The sequence below is a fragment of the Bombina bombina genome, chromosome 9 (assembly GCF_027579735.1).
Source record: "Bombina bombina isolate aBomBom1 chromosome 9, aBomBom1.pri, whole genome shotgun sequence".
In the NCBI taxonomy this organism is placed as follows: Eukaryota; Metazoa; Chordata; class Amphibia; order Anura; family Bombinatoridae; genus Bombina; species Bombina bombina.
The window spans coordinates 11074008-11101507 of NC_069507.1; the positions used below are offsets into that span (position 1 = coordinate 11074008).

A 27500-nucleotide genomic window follows, 5' to 3' on the forward strand; every position below is an offset into this window, starting at 1 on the left:
CAGGTGGAGAGCAGGCGTGCACTCTGGTGGGTCACATGCATGACCACAGGAAGAGAACAGTCCTGCACTCTGGTGGGTCACATGCACAACCACAGGAAGAGAGCAGGCCTGTACTCTGGTGGGTCACATGCACGACCACAGGAGGAGAGCAGGCGTGCACTCTGGTGGGTCACATGCACGACCACAGGAGGAGAGCAGGCGTGCACTCTGGTGGGTCACATGCACGACCACAGGAGGAGAGCAGGCCTGCACTCTGGTGGGTCACATGCACAACCACAGGAGAAGAGCAGGCGTGCACTCTGGTGGGTCGCATGCACAACCACAGGAGAAGAGCAGGCGTGCACTCTGGTGGGTCGCATGCACAACCACAGGAGGAGAGCAGACGTGCACTCTGGTGGGTCACTTGCACGAACACAGGAAGAGAAAATGCGTGCACTCTGGTGGGTCACATGCACAAACATAGGAAGAGAACAGGCATGCACTCTGGTGGGGTCACGTGCACGTCCACAAGAGGAGAACAGGCATGCACTCTGGTGGGGTCACGTGCAAGGCTATGCACTCTGATGGGTCACTTGCATGACCACAGGAGGAGAACAGGCGTGCACTCTGGTGGGTCACGTGATCTGTGAATCACTCTTTTTGTAATAATTTATTGTCTCTTAAAAAGTACGAATAATAATAATAATAATAGAAAAAAAAATCCCTCTATTATATGCAGAACAGAACCTCATTTTACATAGACGGAGCGTAACCCCTTGACCAATTGTCACATGCAAAACATAACTTATTAGCTCTTGTACACAGGATACAGACATTTAGGTTTCCTTGTTTCTATATTCCCAGCATCCTACAGAGCACTCCAGGGTCCAGCCATGTCAGCATTATGCCATCAGTGAAGCACATACACAGCCTAGGGCAGCTAAAAACAGCTATGACCATGGTGTCTCTGTATTCATTCCTTCTATAACAGGGCTCATGTCAGGGAGACACAATCTATTTTAGGCCCAGGAAACCTCCACAGCTTCTGGAATTCATTGTTGGTGTTTCAGCTGCTATTAAGCAACTCAGCATAGCTGTCAGATCAGCCTCCTCTCACTGTCCAAAGGAAAACCCCAACGCACTGGGGCGAAACTGGACACCGCCGGAGCAATATGAGCACTGCCACTGAGACTGACACACACCGCAGTACATTCCCCATGCTACCTTTATAAAGCAGAACGGCCAAAAGCAAATGTATCAATGAAACAAAATCTGCAGATTTACTACTGGTAATAACCTAAATAATCCATCAGGAATTAGCATTTCTGGCTGTAACTGCTAAACGTACAGGGACATCAACTAACAGCTCCTGCCTGGTCCTGAAAATGGTTTAGATTTTCAGCTCTCCAGCAGCCGCCCCGGCATCGCTAGAAAATGGGTCTCACTGGATGTATTCTTTTACACATCTTAAAAAGCACTATGTATATATTCCTAGTTCCAAAATGGTACATCATTTGTTAAAGTGATTGTAAACTTTCCTATTTAACTGAACAGTATATACAATTATTCGTCAAAACAGGGGCACTTTCATTTATGACATTTTATTAAGACGCTTTATTTCTAAAATACTTACCATCTAGTGATAGTAAACAATGTGCCGTTCCTCCACCCGCATCTCATATTTCTTGTAGCTGTACAATGACTTTATGGCTTCATCCAATCGTTGCGTGCTCCACATGGCGTTCAGCTCGTGGGACACGCAACAGTTGGATGAAGCCAGATTCGTCATCCCACAGCTACAAGAAATATGAGATGCGGGCGGAGGAACGGCACGTAGTTTGCTATCACTAGATGGAAAGTATTTCACAAATAAATCATCTTAATAACATTTCATAAATAAAAGTGCCCCTGTTTTGATGAATAATTGTATAAATTGTTCACTTTAATTTCCTATGTTTCATTTAAACCAGGGAAGGGGCTAACAATCTTATAAGCCACTTTACAACAACGCAATATTTCATTTTTAATGAGTCAAGAGAAGATTTTACATAGTAATGTCCATACAAGAGCCGAAGCTAGTAATGTCCATACAAGAGCCGGAGCTAGAAAACAGAATTTATGTTTACCTGATAAATTACTTTCTCCAACGGTGTGTCCGGTCCACGGCGTCATCCTTACTTGTGGGATATTCTCTTCCCCAACAGGAAATGGCAAAGAGCCCAGCAAAGCTGGTCACATGATCCCTCCTAGGCTCCGCCTTCCCCAGTCATTCAACCGACGTAAAGGAGGAATATTTGCATAGGAGAAATCATACGATACCGTGGTGACTGTAGTTAAAGAAAATAAATTATCAGACCTGATTAAAAAACCAGGGCGGGCCGTGGACCGGACACACCGTTGGAGAAAGTAATTTATCAGGTAAACATAAATTCTGTTTTCTCCAACATAGGTGTGTCCGGTCCACGGCGTCATCCTTACTTGTGGGAACCAATACCAAAGCTTTAGGACACGGATGAAGGGAGGGAGCAAATCAGGTCACCTAGATGGAAGGCACCACAGCTTGCAAAACCTTTCTCCCAAAAATAGCCTCAGAAGAAGCAAAAGTATCAAATTTGTAAAATTTAGTAAAAGTGTGCAGTGAAGACCAAGTCGCTGCCTTACATATCTGATCAACAGAAGCCTCGTTCTTGAAGGCCCATGTGGAAGCCACAGCCCTAGTGGAATGAGCTGTGATTCTTTCAGGAGGCTGCCGTCCGGCAGTCTCGTAAGCCAATCTGATGATGCTTTTAATCCAAAAAGAGAGAGAGGTAGAAGTTGCTTTTTGACCTCTCCTTTTACCAGAATAAACAACAAACAAGGAAGATGTTTGTCTAAAATCCTTTGTAGCATCTAAATAGAATTTTAGAGCACGAACTACATCCAAATTGTGCAACAAACGTTCCTTCTTTGAAACTGGATTCGGACACAAAGAAGGCACGACTATCTCCTGGTTAATGTTTTTGTTAGAAACAACTTTCGGAAGAAAACCAGGTTTAGTACGCAGAACCACCTTATCTGCATGGAACACCAGATAAGGAGGAGAACACTGCAGAGCAGATAATTCTGAAACTCTTCTAGCAGAAGAAATTGCAACCAAAAACAAAACTTTCCAAGATAATAACTTAATATCAACGGAATGTAAGGGTTCAAACGGAACCCCCTGAAGAACTGAAAGAACTAAATTGAGACTCCAAGGAGGAGTCAAAGGTTTGTAAACAGGCTTGATTCTAACCAGAGCCTGAACAAAGGCTTGAACATCTGGCACAGCTGCCAGCTTTTTGTGAAGTAACACAGACAAGGCAGAAATCTGTCCTTTCAAAGAACTTGCAGATAATCCTTTCTCCAAACCTTCTTGAAGAAAGGATAGAATCTTAGGAATTTTTATCTTGTTAAACACCAAAAAACTCTAAGCCATCTCCGTGGAGATGTTGCCTGTACAACGGCAAAGAGAATGACTGGGGAAGGCGGAGCCTAGGAGGGATCATGTGACCAGCTTTGCTGGGCTCTTTGCCATTTCCTGTTGGGGAAGAGAATATCCCACAAGTAAGGATGACGCCGTGGACCGGACACACCTATGTTGGAGAAATGTCCATACAAGAGCCGGAGCTAGAAATGTCCATACAAGAGCCGAAACTAGAAATGTCCATACAAGAGCCGAAACTAGAAATGTCCATACAAGAGCCGGAGCTAGAAATGTCCATACAAGAGCCGGAGCTAGAAATGTCCATACAAGAGCCGGAGCTAGAAATGTCCATACAAGAGCCGGAGCTAGAAATGTCCATACAAGAGCCGGAGCTAGAAATGTCCATACAAGAGCCGGAGCTAGAAATGTCCATACAAGAGCCGAAGCTAGAAATGTCCATACAAGAGCCAAAGCTAGAAATGTCCATACAAGAGCCGGAGCTAGAAATGTCCATACAAGAGCCGGAGCTAGAAATGTCCATACAAGAGCCGGAGCTAGAAATGTCCATACAAGAGCCGGAGCTAGTAATGTCCATACAAGAGCCGGAGCTAGAAATGTCCATACAAGAAAGGGAGCTAGTAATGTCCATACAAGAGCCGAAGCTAGTAATGTCCATACAAGAGCCGAAGCTAGAAATGTCCATATAAGAGCCGGAGCTAGTAATGTCCATACAAGAGCCGAAGCTAGTAATGTCGATACAAGAGCCAAAGCTAGAAATGTCCATACAAGAGCCAGAGCTAGACGCTTGTGTATCAGGAAAAGGTGAAATTTGACCCCTTAAGGAACTTGTTGAGAAGAATTTCTCCAAGCCTTCCTGGAGAAAAGACAAATTCTAGGAATCCCAACGCTACTCCAGAAGTAGCCCTTGGATTTGCACCAAAAAGGTATTTACACCAAATCTTATGAAAAATCTTCCTAGTGACAGGCTTATGAGCCTGAATCAGAGAGTCTATGACTGAGTCAGAAAAACCTTGCTTGGCTAGGATCAGTCATTCAATCTCCAAGCAGTCAGCTTCAGAGAATCTAGATTTGGAGGATGGAAGGATCCCTGAATGAGAAGGTCTTTTCGAAACGGAAGCCTCCAAGGGGTTAGAGACGACATCTCTACCAGGTCTGCATACCAGATCCTGCAAAGCCAGGCTGGAGCTATGAGAATCACTGAAGCCCTTTCCTGTTTGATCAGGATAATCACTCGAGGAAGGAGAGCAAATGGAGGAAAAGGATATGCTAGATTGAAGGACCAAGAGGCCGCCAGAGCATCTACCAGAGCCGCCTGAGGATCTCTAGATCTCGACCCGTACCTCGGAAGTTTAGCATTCTGTCTGGATGCCATCAGATCCAACTACAGCTGACCCTAGTAGAGGATAAGACTGGAGAACACATCCGGATGAAGACCCCATCCCCCGGATGAAATGCCTGTCTGCTCAGAAAAACTGCCTCCCAGAAGTCTGCTCCTGGGAAAAGAATTGTCGACAGACAACAAGAATGGGTCTCCACCCACTGAATTATTCTGGAAACCTCTGTCATCGCCAAGGAACTCCTTGTTCCTCCCTGATGATCGAAGTAGGCAATTGACGTTATGTTGTCCGATTGGAACCCAGTAAACTGAACTCAGTTGAAGCCAGGCCAGGTGAGCATTGTAGATCGCTCTCAGATCCAGAATGTTTTAGGTAACAGAGACCCTGTCTGAGACCATATCCCCGAGCCTTCAGGGAGTCCCAAACTGCTCCCCACCCCAGAAGGCTGGCATCCGTTGTCACAATCCCCCAGGATAGTCTGTGAAACCATGTTCCCTGGGAGATATGAGCTAGAGACAACCACCAACGAAGAGACTCCTTGTCTCCCATGCCAATAGAAGTCGAGGGGACAAGTACAAATAATTTTTGAGCATGCCCAACTGCAGAGCTCTGAAATGAAAGCAAGCAAACGGTATAATGTCCATTGCCGCTAACATCAGATCTATTAACTCCATGAACGGAGCCACTGAAGAGTGAGAAGATTGCAGAGCCAGGCAAAAATCGATAATTTTTAACTTCCCAACATCCATCAGAAAAAACTTCATAGACAGAGAATTTATGATGGTCCCTAGAAAGGTCACTCTTGTATGAGGAACTAAAGAGCTCTTTTCTAGATTAACCTTCCACCTGTGTGACCTAGCTGAAAGGACGGCGTCTGAACTGAAATGTCGTCCAGATACAACGCCAGCGCAATGCCTTTTGAACAAGTACTGCAAACAGAGACCCCTGAACCTTTGTGAAGATTCTGGGAGCCGTGGCAAGACCAAAAGGAAGAGCCACAAACTGGAAATGTTTATCTAGAAAGACAAACCTTAAGAACCTGTGATGATCCCTGTGAAAGGGAACATGCAGGTACGCGTCCTTTAATTCTTAATTGATCCTCTTGGACCCAAGAAAGAACGAAAACGAAGTTTCCAACTGGAAGGACGGTCCACTAAGAAATTTGTGTAGACCCTTGAAATCTAAAGTGTGTTCTGAAGGTTCCCTCCTGTTTTGGGAACCACAACCCGATTGGGATATAAAACCCAGAACCTGTAACTGCATTGGAACTGGAACAATTATTCCCAGGTCTGGGAAGTCTCCTACGCAGTGTAAGAACGCCTCTCTCTGTGTCTGAACTACAGATAATCTTGAAAAGCGAAACCCGCCTCATGAGAGCTTTTGATCAAACCCAAGCCTGAGCAAGGACGGAAAGTCTGTCCCTTACAAGATCCAATGCCAGATCGGGAGCATGTCCTTCATGCTGTCCTGTCAACATCAGGCTATGATCCATATTTTTTTTATTTATTTTTTTCAAATCTTTAAATCTTTAAAATTTTCAAAAGAGATTATTTCCCTCAAGCCAGGTCCCAACAGGGACTTCTCCTTGTAAGGAATCACTAAAAGCTTACACTTAGAGCATATCTCCGTAGGACAAGGCTCTAACCATAAATCCCTGTGAGCTGAAACAGAGCAAACTATGCTCCCAGTTTGATAAGTTGAAGAATTTGAAATAAAGGATATTAGCCAATTTGAAAGCTTTAATCATGTCCTAGATTTTATCCAGGAAAGTTTCTGACGTAGTAACATCAGACAATGCATCAAGCCAATCCGCCGTCGCACTAGTGATGGTAGACAAGTACACCCCTGGTTGCCGGTGTAACCCCTGGTGTACATCCCACTTGTAATCTTTGTCCATGGGACCTATCCTCTAAGAGTATAGCAGTTCACTTATCTAAGCTGAAACTACTCCGTCCCCCCTAGAAAATGTTTGTCCAGCCTCCTTAGCTGATTCGGCGTGGGAAACAGTTTTGTAAACATAGGGAATGCCTCCATCCTTATAATTAACTGGACGCACTAGTATAGATTACATCGGAAATGTCATTACTGGATGTTCCATGTTGGGGACGCCCAGGATAGATAAAAACTTCTAAAGTAACAATCCATCTGAGTCTGAGAATTCTCTCACAGATAATCCCAATGTATTTTCCTCCTTCAGTAACATGGAGGAACCATGAGGACTAGCAACTACTAAAATAATTCCTCTGGTAATGTTTTCTACCTCGCGGGAAAAAAACATATAATATATCATAACTCCGAGTGGAGTGTAAAAGGAAGCGCAGTGCACTGCATGTGGGTCATAAATTTTGTGGGACACTATAGGAGAAATTTGTGGCATAACTTGACTATCATCAACCGACTCCTAAACAGCAATCGCTTTAGAAGGGGTAGGTTCAGCAAAATATCTTAATTAAATATACACATAAAAAAAATGTTACTGTCTCTTTAATCTTAAATGTAACTTTATTTTTGTGTGTTTTTGTACCATCCAAAGTCAAAAAGGATGAATTAACAAATAAACAGCTGAAATTCTGTAATAAAATTTACACATACAAAACGTTACTGTCTCTTTAAATCTTAAAAGTAACTATTTTTGTGTGCTATTGTGCCATCCAAAATCACAACAAATGATTTAAGAAAAAGCTGAAATTCCTTCAATAAAATTAGCAGCTAACAAACAATACTGTTTCTTTAAATTTTAAACTGCAACTCATTATTTTTGAGTACAGCAAACAAATAAACGGTGAAAGAAATGCAACTAAAAACATCATGTACCCTTTCTGGATCAAGGCATGGCAGGTTGAAAAAGAGATCCAGAACACGGTTGTAGCGCTACCCGTACCCACCTAGGCTAAAGAGATTACTTTGCTAGTACACGTGCTGAGGCTCCTACACAGAACCGTTCTAACTCTGACTGAACGGAATAGCTAAATCCCAAACATAGTTCCGCCCTTCGTGGGCGTGATATCCCAGAGCCTGCAGCATAATAAAAAGACAGAGAAATATGCACTGCTGACAGAAAAAAGCGCCAAAACTAAACCCCGCCCTTCGTGGGCGTAATAAACATGCTCTCCCGGTCAACATTATAATATTTACAAATAGACTACCAGGAGACGTCCTGAAAAACTCTGAACCTGGGGACAAGCTGCAACACCAGTGAAAAAACAAAATGGCTCATAACACTGAACTGAGCCAGTCCATAAACACAATATTATACGAGTATTAGCCCTCTCTAAGCCACAGGCCATACCCCTCATAGTGTCCACTTGAATCAAGCGTCCCCCAAGCCACTCTCCTGAGCCCCAGTGCCTGCTCTAATCATGCTGATAGAAAATCCTCCTAAAGCAGTCTATAGGAGATATTTGTCCCAATAAAATGCTATACTTCCTCTGTCCTAAATCCTCTGTGTGCTTCAGACCCAGAATAAAAAAAGTTAGCACTTACCTTTATATTCTGCCCGACAGCAGGGCAGCTCAGCAGGTTTAGGAGGTCCTCTCCCTCTCATAGCCCTGTGGAAAATGATAAAGCCTGAGTTATTTTTTCTTAGGCTATCAGGATAAGGGCACATCACAGTATGGGAGGCGCAGCGAGAATTATGTCCCACAAGTTCCCATTGCTTTAAAGCCTTCTGACCAGGAGGTGAATATCCCATAAGTAATGAAGATGATCCGTGGACTCATTGTGTCTTTAAGAAGAAAGTGTGAGATCTGATTATACCTACAGATATAAGATACAGACACATGTATATGTACACAATGTGATACAGTAATGAGATCTGATTATACCTACATATATAAGATAAAGACACATGTATATGTACACAATGTGATACAGTAATGAGATCTGATTATACCTACAGATATAAGATACAGACACATGTATATGTACACAGTGTGATACAGTAATGAGATCTGATTATACCTACAGATATAAGATACAGACACATGTATATGTACACAGTGTGATACAGTAATGAGATCTGATTATACCTACAGATATAAGATACAGACACATGTATATGTACACAATGTGATACAGTAATGAGAGCTGATTATACCTACAGATATAAGATAAAGACACATGTATATGTACACAGTGTGATACACTAATGAGATCTGATTATACCTACAGATATAAGATAAAGGCACATGTATATGTACACAATGTGATACAGTAATGAGATCTGATTATACCTACAGATATAAGATACAGACACATGTATATGTACACAGTGTGATACAGTAATGAGATCTGATTATACCTACAGATATAAGATAAAGACACAAGTATATGTACACAATGTGATACAGTAATGAGATCTGATTATACCTACAGATATAAGATACAGACACATGTATATGTACACAGTGTGATACAGTAATGATATCTGATTATACCTACAGATATAAGATACAGACACATGTATATGTATACAATGTGATATAGTAATGAGATCTGATTATAACTACAGATATAAGATACAGACACATGTATATGTACAGTGTGTGATACAGTAATGAGATCTGATTATAACTACAGATATAAGATACAGACACATGTATATGTATACAATGTGATACAGTAATGAGATCTGATTATACCTACAGATATAAGATACAGACACATGTATATGTACACAGTGTGATACAGTAATGAGATCTGATTATACCTACAGATATAAGATAAAGACACATGTATATGTACACAATGTGATACAGTAATGAGATCTGATTATACCTACAGATATAAGATAAAGACATGTATATGTACACAATGTGATACAGTAATGAGATCTGATTATACCTACAGATATAAGATACAGACACATGTATATGTACACAATGTGATACAGTAATGATATCTGATTATACCTATAGATATAATATAAAGACATGTATATGTACACAATGTGATACAGTAATGAGATCTGATTATACCTACAGATATAAGATACAGACACATGTATATGTACACAGTGTGATACAGTAATAAGATCTGATTATACCTACAGATATAAGATACAGACACATGTATATGTACACAATGTGATACAGTAATGAGATCTGAGTATACCTACAGATATAAGATACAGACACATGTATATGTACACAATGTGATATAGTAATGAGATCTGATTACACCTACAGATATAAGCTAGACACACATGTATATGTACACAATGTGATACAGTAATGAGATCTGATTATACCTACAGATATAAGATACAGACACATGTAAATGTACACAGTGTGATACAGTAATGAGATCTGATTATACCTACAGATATAAGATACAGACACATGTATATGTACACAATGTGATTACAGTAATGATATCTGATTATACCTACATATATAAGATAAAGACACATGTATATGTACACAGTGTGATACAGTAATGAGATCTGATTATACCTACAGATATAAGATAAAGGCACATGTATATGTACACAATGTGATACAGTAATGAGATCTGATTATACCTACAGATATAAGATACAGACACATGTATATGTACACAGTGTGATACAGTAATGAGATCTGATTATACCTACAGATATAAGATAAAGACACAAGTATATGTACACAATGTGATACAGTAATGAGATCTGATTATACCTACAGATATAAGATACAGACACATGTATATGTACACAATGTGATACAGTAATGATATCTGATTATACCTACAGATATAAGATAAAGACACATGTATATGTACACAGTGTGATACAGTAATGAGATCTGATTATACCTACAGATATAAGATACAGACACATGTATATGTACACAGTGTGATACAGTAATGAGATCTGATTATACCTACAGATATAAGATACAGACACATGTATATGTACACAATGTGATACAGTAATGATATCTGATTATACCTACAGATATAATATAAAGACACATGTATATGTACACAATGTGATAATGTAATGAGATCTGATTATACCTACAGATATAAGATACAGACACATGTATATGTACACAGTGTGATGCAGTAATGAGATCTGATTATACCTACAGATATAAGATACAGACACATGTATATGTACACAATGTGATACAGTAATGAGATCTGATTATACCTACAGATATAAGATAAAGACACATTTATATGTACACAATGTCATATAGTAATGAGATCTGATTATACCTACAGATATAAGATAAATACACATGTATATGTACACAGTGTGATACAGTAATGAGATCTGATTATACCTACAGATATAAGATACAGACACATGTATATGTACACAATGTGATACAGTAATGAGATCTGATTATACCTACAGATATAAGATAAAGACACATGTATACGTACACAATGTGATACAGTAATGAGATCTGATTATACCTACAGATATAAGATACAGACACATGTATATGTACACAATGTGATACAGTAATGAGATCTGATTATACCTACAGATATAAGATACAGACACATGTATATGTACACAATGTGATACAGTAATGAGATCTGATTATACCTACAGATATAAGATACAGACACATGTATATGTACACAATGTGATAATGTAATGAGATCTGATTATACCTACAGATATAAGATACAGACACATGTATATGTACACAGTGTGATACAGTAAGGAGATCTGAATATACCTACAGATATAAGATACAGACACATGTATATGTACACAATGTGATACAGTAATGAGATCTGATTATACCTACAGATATAAGATAAAGACACATGTATATGTACACAATGTGATAACGTAATGATATCTGATTATACCTACAGATATAAGATACAGACACAAGGATATGTACATAGTGTGATAAAGTAATGATATCTGATTATACCTACAGATATAAGATACAGACACATGTATATGTACACAGTGTGATACAGTAATGAGATCTGATTATACCTGCAGATATAAGATAAAGACACATGTATATGTACACAATGTGATACAGTAATGAGATCTGATTATACCTACAGATATAAGATACAGACACATGTATATGTACACAATGTGATACAGTAATGAGATCTGATTATACCTACAGATATAAGATACAGACACATGTATATGTACACAGTGTGATACAGTAATGAGATCTGATTATACCTACAGATATAAGATACAGACACATGTATATGTACACAATGTGATACAGTAATGAGATCTGATTATACCTACAGATATAAGATAAAGACACATGTATATGTACACAATGTTATACAGTAATGAGATCTGATTATACCTACAGATATAAGATAAAGACACATGTATATGTACACAGTGTGATACAGTAATGAGATCTGATTATACCTGCAGATATAAGATAGACACATGTATATGTACACAATGTGATACAGTAATGAGATCTGATTATACCTACAGATATAAGATACAGACACATGTATATGTACACAATGTGATCCAGTAATGAGATCTGATTATACCTACAGATATAAGATAAAGACACATGTATATGTACACAATGTGATCCAGTAATGAGATCTGATTATACCTACAGATATAAGATAAAGACACATGTATATGTACACAATGTGATACAGTAATGAGATCTGATTATACTTACAGATATAAGATACAGACACATGTATATGTACACAGTGTGATAAAGTAATGATATCTGATTATACCTACAGATATAAGATAAAGACACATGTATATGTACATAGTGTGCTAAAGTAATGAGATCTGATTATACCTACATATATAAGATAAAGACACATGTATATGTACACAATGTGATAATGTAATGATATCTGATTATATCTACAGATATAAGATACAGACACATGTATATGTACACAATGTGATACAGTAATGAGATCTGATTATACCTACAGATATAAGATAAAGACACATGTATATGTACACAGTGTGACACAGTAATGAGATCTGATTATACCTACAGATATAAGATACAGACACATGTATATGTACACAGTGTGATACAGTAATGAGATCTGATTATACCTAAAGATATAAGATACAGACACATGTATATGTACAGTGTGATACAGTAATGAGATCTGATTATACATACAGATATAAGATACAGACACATGTATATGTACACAATGTGATACAGTAATGAGATCTGATTATACCTACAGATATAATATAAAGACACATGTATATGTACACAATGTGATACAGTAATGAGATCTGATTATACCTACAGATATAAGATAAAGACACATGTATATGTACACAATGTGATACAGTAATGAGATCTGATTATACCTACAGATATAAGATAAAGACACATGTATATGTACACAATGTGATACAGTAATGAGATCTGATTATACCTACAGATATAAGATAAAGACATGTATATGTACACAATGTGATACAGTAATGAGATCTGATTATACCTACAGATATAAGATACAGACACATGTATATGTACACAATGTGATACAGTAATGAGATCTGATTATACCTACAGATATAAGTTAAAGACACATGTATATGTACACAGTGTGATACAGTAATGAGATCTGATTATACCTACAGATATAAGATACAGATACATGTATATGTACACAATGTGATACAGTAATGAGATCTGATTATACCTACAGATATAAGATACAGACACATGTATATGTACACAATGTGATACAGTAATGAGATCTGATTATACCTACAGATATAATATAAAGACACATGTATATGTACACAATGTGATACAGTAATGAGATCTGATTATACCTACAGATATAAGATAAAGACACATGTATATATACACAATGTGATACAGTAATGAGATCTGATTATACCTACAGATATAATATAAAGACACATGTATATGTACACAATGTGATACAGTAATGAGATCTGATTATACCTACAGATATAATATACAGACACATGTATATGTACACAGTGTGATAAAGTAATGAGATCTGATCATACCTACAGATATAAGATGCAGACACATGTATATGTACACAATGTGATAATGTAATGAGATCTGATTATACCTACAGATATAAGATACAGACACATGTATATGTACACAATGTGATACAGTAATGAGATCTGATTATTACCTACAGATATAAGATAAAGACATGTATATGTACACAATGTGATACAGTAATGAGATCTGATTATACCTACAGATATAAGATAGACACATTTATATGTACACAATGTCATATAGTAATGAGATCTGATTATACCTACAGATATAAGATAAATACATCAGCTATCACTTCATCATCTCCAGGTATGGTAAGTAACTACCTTCCCCCTCCCAACCAAGAACTTCCTAATTGTCCAATCCCAATACCTTACCTATCCCTTCTTCTATATCCAGCTCGTCTCTCCATACATTTCCCCTCCCTTCTCTTTCCCCCATCAAAATATAGCGGAACCCCGTGAAAACATAACGTTTGCTTCTCTAAACGTCAAGGGCTTAAATTTGCGAACTAAGAGAAGCCTGTTGACAAATTCTATGAAATCCTTGAAAGCCCATGTTATCTACCTCCAGGAGACCCACTGGTTAGCTTCTAGCTCAAATCCGCTCAGATCCACTGAAAACCCTGCCCAGTTCCACTCATCCTATGAAGAGAAATTACGGGGTGTGGCCTTTCTAATACACAAATCAGTAGGGTTTGAGCATATATAAGATGAAACGGATGGCCAGGGTAGATATCTAATACTGACACGTAAACTAAATGGTCTTTTATTCACGCATGTGAATGTCTATGTTCCCAACCAGTCCCAACCTAATTTTCTGAAAACCCTTCTCTCCAATCAAAGCTGGAACTCTTGTTCTGGAGGGAGACTTTAATATGGTATGGGACCCCTCTATAGATAAATGAGTCCAGACCAACAAAGAAATAGATACGTACACAATAAATACAGCAAGAAAATTTCATTCTATCATATCACAATTTAACCTATAAGATATCTGGCGAGCAGTGCACCCTAGTGACAGGGATAACACATTATTTTCTAGACCCCACAACACCTATTCTAGACTGGACTACTTTTTTACTGACTCTTGGACTCTCAATAAGATTTCTGTCTGATATACGTATCTGTTCTTAGTCTGACCACGACGTCCTGATCTTTTCCCTCACTATTGACGAGACTAACTCATCCAGACCTGCCCTGAAATTTCCTAAGACACAATCAAGAATTTATATCTCTTCTCCAAAACTCTATTGCTGAGTTTCTTTCGAACAATGAGGACCCCCAAATGTCATCCGACACTATGGACCACTCTTAAGGCCTATATCAGAGGCATTTGTATACAGAAACAAGCATCTATAAGATCCCAAAAAAGTGCTCCGTTAGGCCTCCTGATCTCCTTGTTGAGAACAAAAGAATCCTTTAATAAAGCTTCCCTTCCACTCAGTTAACGATAGACATTCAACACTTGAGAAAACAAATTGCTGACAAAGAGCTGGAAAAAGAGTACAAGAAGCTTATACCCAGTTTAAACAATTAATGTATTATCAAGGGAACAAGGCTTCTACCCTATTAGCCTGCAAATTAAGAGGGAGAATTGCAGCTGCTAGAATACTTGCTATTAACAGAGGCGAAAAAAAAAGTTACTTCCCCTAAAGACATAGGCAAATCATTAGCTGATTATTATTCCGAACTTTACAACCTTAAAGGGACAGTCTAGTCAAAATTAAACTTTCATTATTCAGATAGAACATGTAATTTTAATCAACTTTCCAATTTACTTTTATCATCAAAATTTTATTTTTTCTCTTAGTATTCTTAGTTGAAACTAAACCTAGGCAGACTCATATGCTAATTTGTAATCCCTTGAGGGCTGCCTCTTATCACAGGCTTTTTAAATTCCTTTTCAACACAAAGAGACTAAAAGTACACGTGGGCCATATAGATAACACTGTGTACAGGCACAGGGAGTTATTTAAGATTTAGCCCAACACAATGCTAACTTCAAGACAATAAATAATAAACAGTCACAGTCATGTGATCAGGGGGCTGGAAGAAGGTTCTTAGATACAAGGTAATCACAGAGGTAAAAACAGTGTTGGTTGTGCAAAACTGGAGCATGGGTAATAAAGGGATTATCTATCTTTTAAAACAATAACAATTTAATGGTAGACTGTCCCTTTAAAGGGACAGTCAACACCAGAATTTTTGTAGTTTAAAAAGAAAGATAATCCCTTTATTACCCATTCCCTAGTTTTGCATAACCAACACTGTTATAGAAATACACTTTTTACCTCTGTGATTACCTTGTATCTAAGCCTCTGTAAACAGCCCCCTTATTTCAGATCTTTTGACAGACTTCACAAATAAAGGAGTACCCGTAATCCTAAAGATCACAGGATTCCTATAGGAGGCGCTATAAACTCAAAACACAATCTATACCTAGGGATATATATATATATATATATATATATATATATATATATATATATATATATATATATATATATATATATATATATATATATATATATATATATCTCAAAGCACAATATAGATATGTATATAAAAAGATTAAAATATATACAGACAGGACACTAGTCTAGACTAGTGAAAGTATGAGGGATAGTCCAACAGGTATCCTCGAATATCCAGACAATAGGAAGGCAGCTCTCGGTCTTCACCCAGAGGGATGATGAACTTCTATGATGGAAAACAAAAACAGAAACAGAGGCGCCACATGTGTAGATCAATAAGGACCACAATATCCAAATGAGATAAGATACAGGGTACTCACAAACGTGAAGGCACTCTATTGTGCCAGTAGAAGCAGGCTGGTATTCGGCAGCAAACCAGCTGGCTGTGCAAAGGAATCCCTGTCGAGACAGGCAACACTGGAATCCTATGGCTTCAGGTCTCCAAACTACCAATCTTGCAGAGAATGGCTTCCTCAAGCTGGAACTAAAAGAAGGATAGGGAGAAGGGCTGGACTGCCCTTGGGTTACAGTGTTGCCTGTCTCGACGGGGATTCCTTTGCACAGCCAGCTGGTTTGCTGCCGAATACCAGCCTGCTTCCACTGGCACAAATAGAGTGTCTTCAAGTTTGTGAGTACCCTGTATCTTATCTCATTTGGATATTGTGGTCCTTATTGATCTACACATGTGGCGCCTCTGTTTCTGTTTTCCATCATAGAAGCTTTTGACAGACTTGTTCTCTATATGAAACACATGAACTAATGCCCTCTAGTGGTCAAAATGCATTCAGATTAGAGGCAGTCTGCAAGGTCTAAGAAACTAGCATATGAACCACCTAGAATTAGCTTTCAACTAAGAATACCAAGAGAACAAAGCAAAATTGGCGATAAAAGTAAATTGGAAAGTTGTTTAAAATTACATTCCCAATTTAAATCATGAAAGTTTTTTTTTTTTTTACTTGACTGTCCCTTTAAGCCGTCTTTGCTAGATTCAGAACCACCATTACAAACTATTACCTCTTTCCTAGATAAGCTGAAACTTCCCTCCCTTACCAGCTCAGCAAGAGAGGAGTTATTAACTCCTTTTACATTAACAGAACTTACAACCGCCATAAAGCACATGCAAAATAAAAAAGCTCCGGGCCCAGATGGATATCCCGCTGCCTTTTACAAGATCTTTTGGACACATCTGAGTGCGACCCTTCTGAGATTTTTCACAGAAGCTAGAGAACAAGGTTCGTTTAGAAAATAATTTTTGCAAGCTTCCATCCTTACAATACCGAAACCAGGTAAAGACCCCATCCAATGTAGCAGCTATAGATCCATCTCGCTAATAAATTTAGATGTTAAACTATATGCGAAATTGTGGGCTAACCACCTGCGTCTTCATCTCCCTGGTCTATTACATCCGGACCAAGTTGGGTTCACATTTGGTAGGGAGGGCCCCAATAACACCAGAAGGGTTCTTAATATTTTTACAGCGGCCTCTAGACTGAAGCATTCCATGCTGACTGTCGTTGGATGCGGAAAAAGCATTTGACAGGGTCAGATGGGAGTACTTATGGCTGGTATTCGAACAATTTGGATTCCCACGTGAAACAATCATAGCTATTCAGGCGGTATACTCAAATCCAACGGCTAGGATTAAGGGATTAGGATTCTCCTCATCCGAATTTTCCATAACCAATGGCACACGACAGGGGGGCCCCCCTGTCACCACTGATTTTCACCTTGGCCATCGAACCTTTGGCCCAGGCTATTCGTACTCTGCCTCAAGTCCAAAGGGTGTCGTTTGGAGGAGAAAGAAAAGATTGCTCTCATTGCAGATGATATAACACTATTCTTACCCAACCCAATAGGCTCGCTACAGCAGTATTTAAAATCATAGAATGTTTTAGCAAGTGTAGCTACTATAAAATATAACCAAAACGGAAGCTTTACCTATCCATATTTCTAGGTTCGAAATTAGAGATTTTGCAAACATATGACTTCCATTGGTCTACAGATACAAAAACTATAATCATATCCTTCAGGAAATCACTGTTCTCTTAGAATCCTGGAAATTCAGGGAGATCTCATAGTTGGGTAGAGTGGCATCATTAAAAATGTCAATCCTCCCCAAAATCCTGTACTATTTCAGATGCTTACCTCTCAATCTTCCCAGGGTAATGTTAAGCAAGTTCCACTCTTTATTCCAGAGATATGTCTGGGGATCATCAAGACCGAGAATAGCAGGGAAAACCTTACAAAGGCGATTTACCCAAGGTGTGATTGCCATGCCTAACATATTTCACTACTATGAAGCCTTCCGCCTGACACACATTTTTGCCTGGTCAAATAAAGGAGAACCGCCAAAGTGGAAAGGTATTGAAAAAACAAACTTACCGACGGAAATAGACTTAGAGGATCTCCCTTGGATCCAGGTCTACTACTTAAAGGTACTAAAGATCAAAAATTAAATAGTTCTTGAAAATCTGAAGATCTGGCAATCCCTTAGACATCTCTCAGAGATAGCACCTCATTCATCCCCGATACACTCAGTACAGGGTGTTCTTAATAACCTCCCAGACACACACAGTACCCAGTGGAAACAGTGGGACATAAAAACATAAATTATGCTTACCTGATCATTTCCTTTTCTTCTGATGGAAAGCGTGCACAGCTGCATTCATTACTTTTGGTAAATAAGAACATGGCCACCAGGAGGAGGCAAAGTCAACCCAGCCAAAGGCTTAAATACTCCTCTCACTCCCCTCATCCCCCAGTCATTCTGCCGAGGAACAAGGAACAGTAGAAGAAATATCAGGGTGAAAGGTGCAAGAAGAATAGAAGGACGCCCCACATAAAATTACGGGTGGGGAGCTGTGGACTCTTTCCATCAGAAGAAAAGGAAATTATCAGGTAAGCATAATTTATGTTTTTCTTCTTAAATAAAGAGTCCACAGCTGCATTCATTACTTTTCGGAAAACAATACCTAAGCTATAGAGGACACTGAATGCCAAGACGGGGGGTACAAAAGGCGGCCTATACTGAGGGCATCAGGCCTGAACCGCTAACCAATAAAAAAAAAAAAACACTTTGTCCGAAGCTGAGTAAAGTTTAAGAGGAAAAGCCCCAGTGACACTGACTCGCAGTTAGTCCAGAAGCCAAACTAGAGACCGCAAACGGACTCGACAGAGCCAACAGTCCTCTAGGATACACCGTCGCCCAACAAACGGTCCCCCACCCCTCATCTCCACAAATGAAGGAGACACCAGCCGAAACCCCCAAGGGGACAATGCAAAGGAGAACCAAGGAAATCGAAAGGTCACCTTAATGCAAAAAGGAACACCTCCACAAGTGAGCCCAGCTCACAGAGACCCAAAGGGGCCCAAACAGGGAAAGGAGGCCTCGCCTATACCAAGCGAAACCCGGGATAAGACAGAACAGACGTCTCCCCAATATCCTGCAAGCACGAATGCAACAGAAGAGGCCAAGTCCTTCCAGTGTCTGGCCATAGATACCAAGGTATGCGACCATGAAAAAAAGTGTGTGTAATGCACCCAGGTGAAAAACCCCAAGTTTGAGAACACAGAGTCCACAACAGGACGACACAGAGGATACTTGGGAGGAAGTAGCAGCAGTCAAGCAAGAAAAAGACAGCAAAGCAACCCCCTAACAGAGGGCACGTTCCAGACAACCTAAGTCGCCGGACCTACACACAGGTCCCTGAAAAGGGGAACATAAAAAACCTCAATCAAGGCCCCCCAAGAAGTAGAGTATACACTCAGAACCCAAAGGAAGAGTAAAACCTCTTTCATCAATGGAGCAAGTTGAAAGGAAAATCTATACCCTAGCAGACTAAGCTAACAGGATAGACTCAACAAGCACACACATCCAGAAGAGACTGCACGAATGCAGGTCCTTAGACCGCTCAGCCACCCTGACCTGCAGACCCACACTCAGCTGGACCAACCCAGCCTCCGGGATCCAAAACAAGCAAACAAAAGAAAAGGTACAGGAACGTGCATAAGGATAGCACAGCCATCCCCCACAGAGCACAAGTACAACTCGACTCTGAAACAGGCAACAAGGCCATAGACCTAAGGATCTATCAAAAGAAAGGTCCAACAAACCTGCTTGGAGCCAGCAAGACTCCAGGGGGAACCAATCCCACCTTTCCGCCTCCCAACCTGGAGAAGCCCCAAGCAAGGACTCAATCTCCATAGGGAGGAGAATATACCCTAAAGAAAAGGGATGATGCCGGAAGGGCAACAACTGTCCTCAAGGCCCAAATGCACCATCTAATGGGAAGTGAAATTCCCAATACAGATGTCCTAGAAAAGGACCCCCCTACAAGTAGGTTGCCAAGCAGAGATACAGCCAACCCATTCGCCTGCAGAGCAGGGAATCCACGGGAACACTGGCAAGCTGACCAGTGAAATGCAACCCTAAGGCGCACCAGAAATTGGACATCCAGCGCCAGCAGCTGGGTATGAACCAACCACCCTTGAGGCTCAAGCCACACAGCTAACCCATGAGCCACTCTGAGGCAAATAGTAAAAGAAAATACTCTGAAGACCTGGCCAACCCTGACCAGGTGAGGTAGATAGATCAAGGACATAGTCCAAGTTCTCACTACCGTGGAACACCCCGACCAGCCCTGAGATTTAAGCTTCCAAAACCACCCAAGGACTGGGTCAGTAAAAAGGCCAAGCACAGCAGGGAGAAAAAACAGGTCCGGGCACCTAATAGTTCAGTCAAACCTTACCCTAGAACTAAACACCCCAACCGGCCAAAAAGCCAAACACAAGGGTATGGATGCACATCCAGAGAATCCGGATAGCGAGAAGAACTCGAAAGCTCCAACCAAAGAAAGGAACCACATCTAGCCAAAGTCCAACGCTCCAAGAAACAAGGCTAGAAGTTTTATGAAGATGCTTTTCAGAGCCTCAGGACAACCAAGGGATACCTCTAGGTCCAAAAATCCTACTAGAAAGGCACTAAGCCTACCCAGCTCCAGAAAACCCTGAGCTAAACAAAAGTCCCCGCAGGGAACAACCATCACCCAGAAGCACAGATCCCTAAAAAGAGATCCACTCAACCGGAGGCAATGGAAGAAGACCCAAAGGCCTCTTATAACTCAGTCAAGAGTAAGAGCTGCAATTAGATATACTAGAAACAGCTACGCATACACCTGCAAGGTGACAACAGCTGCAACAGGTTTCAAACTGCAACCGTCCGCATGCAAGACAGCTATGCTACACAAGCCCCAAAAGAACACATCCAGAAGGCCTAGAAACGAAGGCCAAACTGCTCAATAGCGGTAAGGGCATTAAGTCCCCCACCCTCCACCACACGGGGGAGGAAACTCTAAGTTCTGATGAAATCAGATGTCTGAGTGACGCAGCGGAAAAACTCACCTGCCCGGTCATTTATGACTGAAGGCTATAAGGACTGAAACAATCCTTCCCACCTTACGGACCCACAGGTCCTCTTGAATGCTTAGTTGAACATGAGAAACAATGATAACCTGGGCACTCGGCACTTCTACCGAACCAGCGGAGCCCTATCTCACAAAACTGGGAAAGATCTCAACAAATGACAATCAGGAGATTACTTCATAACCACGTCTACTGAGGTGCACAATTCGAATTATCAGACTGAAAATCCCAACTGGGATTGGTAACGATAGGGTCTAGGGATGCACCGAAATTTCGGCCGCAGAAAGTTTCGGCCGAAAATAGCCTTTTTGGCTATTTCGGTTTTCGGGTTTTTTGGCTGTTATTTTCGGTAAAATTATTGTGTAGCATGTTTCAAATTTGATGCTAGCCTAGAGCAGCTGTTTAAGTTTATTACTTGACTTACTGTTCTGCATATAATGAGTTTTCTAGGACTATACTTTATTTGGATAATTGGTAAAAAAAAAAAAACAGTTAAATATGATTCTGTTACATAGAAATAAATGAAGAATACAGTATATTGATATTTATAATTGTTTTAAGTAAGGAAATATTATGGCCGAAAATTGCATTTTTTTCTTGTTAAAATTATTGTGTAGCATATTATTGTTTTAAGATATTTTGGTCCAATTTTAGTGTATTACTTTCAATAAAAGTGTGGGCTTTTTATTGGCTCTAATTATGCAAAAAAAAAAAAAAAAAAAAAAATTAATTTGAAAAAACACATTTTCGGTATCAGTTTCGGTTTTCGGCCAAGTGCATTCGGGATTTTCGGATTCGGTTTCGGTCCAGAATTTCCATTTCGGTGCATCACTAATAGGGTCATTCAATAACTGAAAAACATGTCTGAGCAACACGCAAAGGCGTGCAATCCTGTAACGGAAGGTACAACACTCAGGGACAGATACCCCCACGGGGAACTGTAGAGGCAGAAGGCCTGGGACAATAGGGCACGAGCACATTCTCAAAGAAACGTCTGGACTCTGCAGACGAACAATCGCCAACATTATGTGGAAGCGAAAACGTGCTGCAACCTCCGGGTGAAACAAGCCACCCCACATGGAGGAACCATAAACTGGGTTACCCGTATGTGCAGAAGTATGATTTGGTAGGGAACTCGCCTCCGAGGACAGGACCCCCAGAGGCGGATGGCTCAGCAGTCCCTTGATTCCCCGAGCCCGAGGAACCAGGCGCTCTGAAATGGCATATGGAACAAAACATATGGAAAGTCAACGAGGCCACTCCGGATTCATCATCGGATACAGAATCTGAATCAGAAATCAAAATAGCCTCAGTATCAAAATCCTCTGTAACTGAATCTGAAATTAACACGGTCTCAGCATCAGAATCCTCCATAGCTGGATAGAGGATATTTAAATATGGACTAAAGTAGTGAAAACTAAAACGGCACCTGACACACTTAATGGCTGGGGCACTCACCACCTCCTATGACCAGACCCCTGCGAACTAGAAAATCTCCTTCACCACACGGTCAGGAATGCGGAAATGGAACAGCGGAACGTAGCCACGCCTGAACACAAGGTGAACCATACAGTCCGTACAGACGGACACATAGCTCAGCATGCTAATGCACTGTGGCTGACCTCTGTAGCAACCCGAGGGTTGCAGGTTCGATCCCCGGTGAGGTCCACTCAGCCTTTCATCCTTCTGAGGAAGATAAAATGAGCAGCGCCTTGAGACTCTTACGGGTGATTAGCCACGCTTTACAAGTACCCAATACATGCATAATTACAAACAAGAGCGCCCAACCAAAAGGCTGCGTCACTTCCAAAGGCCTCAATGTTCCAACCACGAGCCCAGTAAACATTGCACATAAGCAGGTTGAATCACATAAACAGGATTATAAAAAACCCCTGTTCAATAACCCCCTCAGGAGGTATTAACCCTCGATTCCAAGATACTAAAAGAGACTCAGAGACCCTTATGCTATAGTCAGACCCGCAAGGATGTAGCCTCTCGGGAAACATTCACATTACATTGCAAATAAAGTAAAATGAAACAATCTCACTGGAATCTACGCCGTGGAACAGGAACATGGCCCTTCAAGTGTGACTGATAGTAGCATCGCCTCCACCATGGACTCGAGAGAAAAAAGCAGGCAGCGAAGCGAAGTTAGACAACGCCGATTGCTTGAGGAGCTGTTAACAGGAGTCGGGATAGTTTTGCAGATTGAAACTCCCTGCATCTTCGGACTCTAACTTTCATCCAAGCCCTCACTGAGAGACTAACAGGACTACTTAAAACTCCTGTCCCAAGAGTACTACTCTTCATAAGAGACAAAAACAAAAATTAAAAATTCTGACACTTCTCTGCCATCCTCCTGGGACGAAAGGAAAAGAATGACTAGGGGAAAAGGGGAGTGGGAGGAGTATTTAAGCCTTTGGCTGGGTTGTCTTTGGTGTGCTTAAATAAAGACCATTTGAATTCACCTATTGCTGCCACATCCTTTGGACTCTATCTGATATGTATGGTAGGGTTTGGTGGTACCTCTATGTGGCGTGCAAGTGATCCAGGTGCTGACATATTGCTTGACTTATATTGTCTTTGCCTCCTCCTGGTGACCAGGTTCTTAGTTCCCAAAAGTAATGAATGCAGCTGTGGACTCTCTCCATTTAAGAAGAAAAATGATATCCCAGCTATACACTTCGGATTCCCTGCCTTCCCCAGGAAACTTTAACCCTCCAGTGCCTGAGCCACCCCCATGGCTTCCGTTTCAATACACCAGACTATACAAATTACTGTTATCCTGGGCATTCCCTAAAGCAAATCTGCATCCATTAACCCCCTGGGAAAAAAATGTGGAGATCCTAAACTAAATTCCCTAAAACCCTATCATGGCACTATTCTATGATTCTAACATCTAATAACTCAGACAGAATTTGGCAGCTGAGAGCATGGGAATTTGACATGGCAATAACCATTACAGAGAAAGACATGCAACAAGCCAAAACACTTACAAAAAAAAAAAAAAAGTACACTGTGCAAACTCTATTGAATCATATATCAAATTACTCCTACAATGGTATTATACTCCTGCTAGATTGTCACAGATGTTCCTAGACCAATCCCCTTTATGCTTACGGAACCGTGGAAAGAGAGGCACTGACCTCCACATTTGGTGGAGTTGTCCTACACTTGGCCCCGTTGGAAAAAAGTGTTCCAAATTTGTGAAGAGTTGGGAACTACTCTACCAAGCAGACCAGAAATAGCTTTGTTCCATCTATTTCCGTTTAAAACACTAAATTCTCTATCTAAACTGGTTATCTTTGTACTAGCTGCCATGAAAATTTGCATAGCAAGATCCTGTAAGCGGCCTGCACCCCCAGAAATCTCAGATGTGATGGAAACAATACAATATTTTGCCAAGATGGAAAAAAGCTTTTATCTTGATCTAAACAAAGGGTATATGTTCTGGAATACGTGGGAACCCTGGTTTCATTTTAGAGAAGCTCTAGAGATTTGATCACTAGATATCTTCCTTTAGCCCACGTTAACCATGCTTAAGCACTGTAATTTCCTTTGCCTCTTCCTACCCGCTGATAAACTTCCCTGACTCCTCTCATCCCAATGAATGATTTTCCCCCTCTCATCTCCTCTTACCAAACCTGGAATCATATATCTCAGCCTAACAAAACTTGACCTCCTAACTGGTCTGAAAGATGCATTAGTGTTCAAAGTACATTATGACTATTTCTAATGTATGGGACTAGGCCACATACCCTGATAGTTATATATTTCACTGTGCTTATCTCCGATGTTTTATTACAGGTTAAGGTTTAAATGTTATATACTTCATGTCATTATATGTGATTTTTTGATGTTCATCTTCTTTGGACTAATCTAATACAAGACCCTTAGTAATTGCTTGCTATTGTCCCTGAGGACCTCTTCGAACATCCTTGTGTTTGTTTGTTTCAGGATCATTAGTTCTCAAAAAATAACTCCAATGGATTAGGATATTCACATTACCTATATGATCCTGTAGTTATATGCTAGTATTTGTGTTTCTTTCATGTCGGCTTGAGATGCTGTAATCCTACTTATATAAAAAAAAAAATATTTAGACCTGCTGCGGTCTGCTTACCCGTAGCAGGGCTAAATGTAAAAAAAAAAATACACGTGCCCGGCACACAGAACTGCATGTTCCGGGCGTCGGGAGATAGGAATTGCGCATCCATGATGTACACAATGTACTAAAGTAATGAGATCTGATTATACCTACAGATATAAGATACACACACATGTATATGTACACAGTGTGATACAGTAATGAGATCTTATTATACCTACAGATACAAGATAGACACACATGTATATGTACACAGTGTGATAATGTAATGAGATCTGATTATACCTACATATATAAGATACAGACACATGTATATGTACACAGTGTGATACAGTAATGAGATCTGATTATACCTACATATATAAGATAAAGACACATGTATATGTACACAGTGTGATACAGTAATGAGATCTGATTATACCTACAGATATAAGATAAAGACACATGTATATGTACACAGTGTGATACAGTAATGAGATCTGATTATACCTACAGATATAAGATAAAGACACATGTATATGTACAAAGTGTGATAAAGTAATGAGATCTGATTATACCTACAGTTATAAGATACAGACACATGTATATGTACACAGTGTGATACAGTAATGAGATCTGATTATATCTACAGATACAAAATAGACACATGTATATGTACACAGTGTGATACAGTAATGAGATCTGATTATACCTACAGATATAAGATAAAAGACAGATGTATATGTACAAAGTGTGATAAAGTAATGAGATCTGATTATACCTACAGTTATAAGATACAGACACATGTATATGTACACAGTGTGATACAGTAATGAGATCTGATTATACCTGCAGATATAAGATAAAGACACCTGTATATGTACACAGTGTGATACAGTAATGAGATCTGATTATACCTACAGATATAAGATACAGACACATGTATATGTACACAGTGTGATACAGTAATGAGATCTGATTATACCTACAGATATAAGATACAGACACATGTATATGTACACAGTGTGATACAGTAATGAGATCTGATTATACCTACAGATATAAGATACAGACACATGTATATGTACACAATGTGATACAGTAATGAGATCTGATTATACCTACAGATATAAGATACAGACACATGTATATGTACACAGTGTGATACAGTAATGAGATCTGATTATACCTACAGATATAAGATACAGACACATGTATATGTACACAGTGTGATACAGTAATGAGATCTGATTATACCTACAGATATAAGATACAGACACACGTATATGTACACAGTGTGATACAGTAATGAGATCTGATTATACCTACAGATATAAGATACAGACACACGTATATGTACACAATGTGATACAGTAATGAGATCTGATTATACCTACAGATATAAGATACAGACACACGTATATGTACACAGTGTGATACGGTAATGAGATCTGATTATACCTACAGATATAAGATAGACACATGTATATTTACACAATGTGATAAAGTAATGAGATCTGATTATACCTACAGATATAAGATAAAGACACATGTATATGTACACAGTGTGATAAAGTAATGAGATCTGATTATACCTACAGATATAAGATACAGACACATGTATATGTACACAGTGTGATACAGTAATGAGATCTGATTATACCTACAGATATAAGATAAAGACACATGTATATGTACACAGTGTGATACAGTAATGAGATCTGATTATACCTACAGATATAAGATA

General features: G+C 39.7%; 1 protein-coding gene across 1 annotated transcript in view; it reads right to left on the reverse strand.

Moving 5' to 3' along the window:
• The window catches only part of LOC128639748 (serine/threonine-protein phosphatase 2B catalytic subunit beta isoform), a 358087-nt gene that overhangs the window by 320323 nt on the left and 10264 nt on the right, over window positions 1-27500 (reverse strand). The window lies entirely within an intron of this gene.